This window comes from Chlorocebus sabaeus, chromosome 27, assembly GCF_047675955.1.
Source record: "Chlorocebus sabaeus isolate Y175 chromosome 27, mChlSab1.0.hap1, whole genome shotgun sequence".
NCBI classification, from domain to species: Eukaryota; Metazoa; Chordata; class Mammalia; order Primates; family Cercopithecidae; genus Chlorocebus; species Chlorocebus sabaeus.
Window position 1 is genome coordinate 38691328 of NC_132930.1, and position 6109 is coordinate 38697436.

Sequence of the window (6109 nt, forward strand, 5' to 3'; positions counted from 1 at the left end):
GAATTGCTGCACCTAAGAGTTACTTCTTCCCAAGGGATGAGGAATGTTTGTACATCAACTGGAATATCTCTACACCCACTCCTAATAGGCGTGGGCTAGTGACTACTCCCGTGAGTCATTAATTTCCCCAAAATTTCATTCAGAGGCACAGTGACTATCCATGATTTTGGAAAGAAAGGGAGACCTTGAGAATGCATGCAGATATTTGCAGTCGGAAGCAAGTATGAGCATAGTGAAAGTGGCTGTGGAAACAAGCAGGGCTCTAGCAGTACCTCTCATGTCCAAGAAATAGACTCCACTCTTAATTCTAGGAGAGTTTGTGCTTTCTAGTTTATCCTACAGGGAACAGGATGTCAGAAAACTAGTGTGTGTGTGTGTGTGTGTGTGTGCGCGCGCGCGCGCGCGCGTGCGCACGCGCACATATATGTAATGTGTGTGCATGTGTGTATATTTGTACACAATATATGTGATGTATTACCACATTGCTCCAGGATAAGGGTAAAAATGAGGTCATACTACCACTAATAGACTTTACTGCGCTCTCAGGTCCACCTGCCTGCATTATCTCCAGCCCCAGCAACGTCCTCATCTACTTTATGGCAAATCCACAGAGTGGTTCACAGATTCTTATGAGTGTTCTGTGACTAATACAAACCAACCATCATGCCCTTCTCTTCTGGATTCCATCGCTTTGGTAAGAGGTTTTTTTTAAAAAAAAATATTATTATTTCTTTAAATTCTGGGATACATGTACAGATCATGCAGTTTTGTTACATAGGTATACATGTGCCATGGTGGTTTGCTGAATCTATCCACCTATCATCTAGGTTTTAAGTCTTGCATGCATTAGGTATTTGTCCTAATGCTCTCCCTCCTGTTGCCTCCCACCCCCGGGAGGCCCTGGTGTGAGATGTCTCCTTCCTGTGTCCATGTATTCTCATTCTCCCACCTGTGAGTGAGAACATGCAGTGTTTGGTTTTCTGTTCCTGTGTTAGTTTGCTGAGAATGGTTTCCAGCTTCATCCATGTCCCTGCAAAGGACATGAACTCATTCTTTTTGATGGTAAGAGTTCTGACTGAGGCCTGATGCCTTTGAAACTACAATAATGTACTTGCTCAAAAGCAGTTTCAGAAGCTGTCCATGGGATCTGCTCTTCTTCAAATCGCATTTACTTTATCTGCACCTTTCCTTCTTCCCCTGACTTTTTTACCTAAGCACCGTGATCTGTTACAGTAACATAAAATATGAGCTCTGTCACACCACAGTTGTAAGTTACTGCAAAAGTCCTTCACATATACTTTTAAAATCAAATACAAAATGGTATAAAGTGATAACACTTTAACTTTTTAAAAATCAGATATGGTGCTGGGCACAGCAACTGTCACCTGTAATCCCAGCACTTTGGAAGGCTGAGATGGGAGGATCACTTGAGCCCAGGAGTTTGAGACCACCCTGGGGAATATAGTGAGACCTCATCTTCACACACACAAAAAATAATTTAAAAAATCAGCCAGGCCTGGTGTCATATGCTTGTAGTCTCAGCCACTCAGAAGGAAGGCCGAGGTGGGAGGCTCACTCGAGTCCAGGAGGTCAAGGCTGCAGTGAACCATGATCATGCCACTGCACTCCAGTCTGGGAGACAGAACAAGACCCTGTCTCTATTTTTTTAAAAATTAACTTTCAACTCTTTTAGAACTCAGCTATAGAGAGTAAGAAACTCAAAACATTATAATATACTATGAATGAAGTATCATATTACAATAAATATAATCTGTGACTAATATAAAAGTTTCCATTTAGAATAGTGACAAAAAGTTATGCAAGATCTATGAAAATACATTTTAAATGTCTCTGAGGAACACACAAAAAATACTTCAGTGGGATAAAAAGGCAACCTATATTTCTGGGTATAAAGACACAGCATCCTAAAAATGTCAGTTCTCCTTCAAAAGAATGTATTTTTGTACCCTGATAAAAATACTATCAAGATTCAACTGGAACTAAGTAATCTTGTCCTTAAGGTGAAATGGAATTTTTTTTTTAAAAATTATGAATAGTTAGAAAAAAAACGTTTAAGAAGAAAGGTAATGAGAGAGTATCTAGTTATTATAAATTGTCATAAAACTGTAGAAAAAGATAGTTTAAAAATTGTTGAGAGAACTGGAGAGCCATCTGAAAAAGTTTTAAAATTAGAATATTTACTTTGTACCTCATGAAAAAGATTTAAATTAGGAAAAAAAAACATGTTCCAAAAAATTTAAAAAATCACTTGATGTGAAAAAAATTCTAACATAAATCCTAAAAGTTGTCAAAGAAAATAGTGTAAGTACCACTACACATAAACCAAAATAGAAAATTCTGCCTTTAAAAACCCCATAAATATTAAAGTCAAACGACAAATAAAAAAGATTATATGAATGCTTCCACATAGTGAAGTTTAATTACAGACCAGTTAGTTTAATTTAGTATGTAAATGAGCACTTAAAATGAAATAAGATGAAGATCAGCACCCATTTAAAAATGAGCAAAAAACATAAACAGAGTAACAGAGTATACAGAAAAAGACAAGTGGCTTTTAAATATGTAAAAGAAAATATTTACCCTCAGTCCTGAGAAAAATCGGAAGATATAGTTTTTATCATCATGTTGCCAATATTTAAATGCTTGGCATTAGCGGTAATGAGAGTGTGCGAAAACATTCTTATTGTTGATGTGGTTGTAAATAGTGAAAATCACTCTGGAAGACAAATCATACTTCTAAATATGTATACCTTTAGCCTGAACAATTATGTTTTTAAAATATACCCTATAGATATCTACATATGTAAGATGTTTTTGAAGTAGAAGACAATTCATTGCAGCATTGTTTGTTAAGAGCAACACCCTGGATAGAGAAACAAAATCAATTACTTGTCCTTCAATTGAGAGCTAGTTAAAGTATGATACATACCTGAGGTGCAAGATAAAGCTTTCAAAACAAGGCGAGAATTTCATTACTATTTAGATAAGAAAAAAAAAAAAAAAAACTCCTAAGATCCTTTCTCAAGTAAAAAAAGCAAAGCACAAAGAGTAGCAATGCTATGATTTGTATAAAACACACATAAGTTTTCTTGTAGCTTCTTGAAAAACAGGAATGGGAGAGAGAGGTGCTTTTCTTTTTTCTTTTTTTTTTTTTTTTTGAGACGGAGTCTCGCTCTGTCGCCCAGGCTGGAGTGCAATGGCCGAATCTCAGCTCACTGCAAGCTCCGCCTCCCGGGTTTACGCCATTCTCCTGCCTCAGCCTCCCGAGTAGCTGGGACTACAGGCGCCCGCCACCTCGCCCGGCTAGTTTTTTTTGTATATTTTTAGTAGAGACGGGGTTTCACCGGGTTAGCCAGGATGGTCTCGATCTCCTGACTTCGTGATCCGCCCGTCTGGGCCTCCCAAAGTGCTGGGATTACAGGCTTGAGCCACCGCGCCCGGCCGTGCTTTTCAATATATCAATTTTATCTATCATGAATGTCAGCCTTGTGCATATATTACAGTTACCAGCTGATGTATTTACAAAGTAACAGTTTTAGTCTTCAGTCTTGTTCATCTCTACTGTATTTTTGTTTTATATTTAACTGATGGATGTTCAGTTTTTCATTTTGTACTCTCTTTCACTTTATTTACTATGTTCTGCTTTTCTGGTTCTTGAATTTCTCAATTTATTCGGTTATCCATTCTTTTTGACCTTCCTCCCATCCTCTTTGGATTCAATTGTCTCTTTCCTTAAGTACTTCATTTAGAAGTTTCCTCAATGAGCTGGGTGCGGTGGCTCATGCCTGTAATCCCAGCACTTTGGGAGGCTGAGGCGGGCAGATCACAAGGTCAGGAAATCGAGACCATCCTGGCTAACACAGTGTAACCCTGTCTCTACTAAACACACACACACACACACACACACACACACACACACTAGCCGGGCGTGGTGGCAGGTGCCTGTAGTACCAGTTACTCAGGAGCCTGAGGCAGGAGAATGGCATGAACCCAGGAGGAGGAGCTTGCAGTAAGCCGAGACCGCGCCACTGCACTCCAGCCTGGGCGACAGAGCGGGGGAAAAAAAAAAAAGAAGAAGAAAGTTACCTCAATGAGAGGCTGAGAAGGGTCACAGTTTCCAGCATTTTACACATTTCTCATGTGTACAAATTGTTTCACAATGTTCGCAATGTTTCTTTAACAATTTAACTAGAAGCGAATTCGGACATCTACCCTAAGCTCATATTGTGTCTTTTTTTTTTTTTTTTTTTTCATTTTTCATGTTTTGATGATGGCTTACTTTAAAATAATAATTATTAAGATTTTGACACGTTTTTTGTTTGTTTGTTTGTTTGTTTGTTTTAGTAACAGGCTTAATTCACTTTATTTTTCTTGTATAAAAACCCTATGTTGTAGCCACAGCTGGAGCCTGGGTCCGCTGCACGGAGACTCTGGTGTGGGTCTTAACAAGGTGGTCAGTGAATTCCTGATAGGGAGACTTGGTAAACACAGTCTCCTTCCAGAGGTCAGGGGTCAGGTAGCTGTAGGTCTTAGAGATGGCATCAAAGGTGGCCTTGGCGAAGTTGCCCAGGGTGGCAGTGCAGCCCCGGGCTGAGGTGTAGCAGTCATCGATACCAGCCATCATGAGCAGCTTCTTGGGCACAGGCGCTCAGACGATGCCAGTGCCCCTGGGTGCAGGGATGAGGCGCACCAGCACAGAGCCGCAGCGGCCTGTCACCTTGCAAGGGACGGTGTGGGGCTTGCCGATCTTGTTCCCCCAGTAGCCTCTGCGCACCGGGACAATGGAGAGTTTGGCCAAGATGATGGCCCCACGGATGGCAGTGGCCACCTCCTTGGAGCACTTAACACCCAGGCCGATGTGGCCATTGTAGTCCCCGATAGCAACGAACGCCTTGAACCTGGTGCGCTGGCCAGCACGGGTCTGCTTCTACACCGGCATAATCTTCAAAACCTCGTCTTTGAGAGAGGCCCCCAAGAAAAAGTCAATGATCTCAGATTCCTTAATGGGCAGAGAGAAGAGGTAGATCTCCTCCAGGGACTTGATCTTCATGTCCTTGACCAAGCGGCCCAGCTTGGTGACGGGCATCCACTCCTTATCCTCGGCCTTGCCTCCGCAAGCTCCGCGGCCTCGGCCCCGGCCCCGTCCACGGCCGCGACCCCGACCCCGGATGCCACTGCCGAAACCTCCGCGGAAGCCACCGCGGTTCCCCATCCCAGGGCCACCAGGGCCTCCGGGCCCCCCCCGCTGCACCGGCGTCATCCGCCATTTGGTGTTCTCTCGGAGAAGCAGCTGACATGGTTTTCTTTATCTATCCTTGTTACTCTTATGTTTGAAAAACATTAAAGTGCAGATCCCATGGCATTTTATCCCCATATACTCACCACGTATCTTGAAAAAAACATGAAATGTTTTCTTAAATTATAGTGAAATGAACCACAATTAACAAAATTAATCATTTCTTACAATTATCTAACATCTATTTAACATTAAATTTTTATAATTGCCTGAAAATAAAAACACCTCTACGAAGTCTTTTTTGTGATCTAAACAAGATCCATGCAATGCATTTCGTTCAAGTTTTCTGTATTCTTATGGTGAATGTGTTTTTCTTTTAAGCAGTAAGTACGAAGGTGTGTGGGAGATACCAGGTTAAACTATTTTCTTTTAATTAGAGCATTCAATCTGTTTGTAGTTAATGTAAAAAGTGGTTTGGTTTAAAACTCATCTTGCTATATGCGTTCCATTTGTTTCACAAGCTGTTATTTTTTGTTTTATTTAAATATGTGGGTGTCAGTTTTTAGAGTATTTGATTATTCCATTTATCCTCTAATTTTATTCATTTGCTTTAATCTTACTTTAGGAATTACCCAAGAAATTACTACATACACTCTTGATTTATTAAAGTTTAATACAAATACATAAGAAATATAAGAAACTTTAGCCTCATTAACTCCCTCTTTATCCTATCCTATGTTATCCTGTACTTTAATTCTATGAAGAGATTTAAAAGTTCACATATAGTATTATTTAGTCAATATTCATTTGAATGTAAGCATATATATAAAATAAAATTTTATATATATACAC

At 40.2% G+C, this 6109-nt stretch overlaps 1 pseudogene; it reads right to left on the reverse strand.

Moving 5' to 3' along the window:
• Positions 1 to 4245: 4245 nt before the first annotated feature.
• On the reverse strand, positions 4246 to 5288 carry LOC103246355 (small ribosomal subunit protein uS5 pseudogene; annotated as a pseudogene).
• Between the last annotated feature and the right edge of the window lie 821 nt (positions 5289 to 6109).